The 228-nt window shown below is 58.3% G+C and overlaps 1 protein-coding gene across 1 annotated transcript in view; it reads right to left on the bottom strand.

The window, feature by feature from the left end:
* DNAH3 (dynein axonemal heavy chain 3) overlaps nucleotides 1-228 on the bottom strand; it is a 239155-nt gene that overhangs the window by 70205 nt on the left and 168722 nt on the right. The window lies entirely within an intron of this gene.

Here is a 228-nt window from a genome sequence, read left to right as displayed (position 1 = left end):
GGAGAGCTGGGGGGTCAGTGGACAGAAAGGCGGTGGTGGGAGAGGAGAGAGGTGTGCACACTGACAGGGGGAGATCTGGGGGGGTCAGTGGACACAGAGGCAGTGGTGGGAGAGGAGAGAGGTGGGCAGATTCGCAAGGGATGGGAGAGGAGAAAGATGGGCAAAGTGGAAGAGGAAGAGCAAAAGAGGGTTCAGAAGACACAGGCAGCAGTGGGAGAGGAGATAGTT

This window comes from Nanorana parkeri, unplaced genomic scaffold (genome assembly GCF_000935625.1).
Source record: "Nanorana parkeri isolate BGI_ZX_2015 unplaced genomic scaffold, ASM93562v1 scaffold570, whole genome shotgun sequence".
NCBI classification, from domain to species: Eukaryota; Metazoa; Chordata; class Amphibia; order Anura; family Dicroglossidae; genus Nanorana; species Nanorana parkeri.
This window is presented reverse-complemented; position numbering and strand designations above follow the sequence as displayed.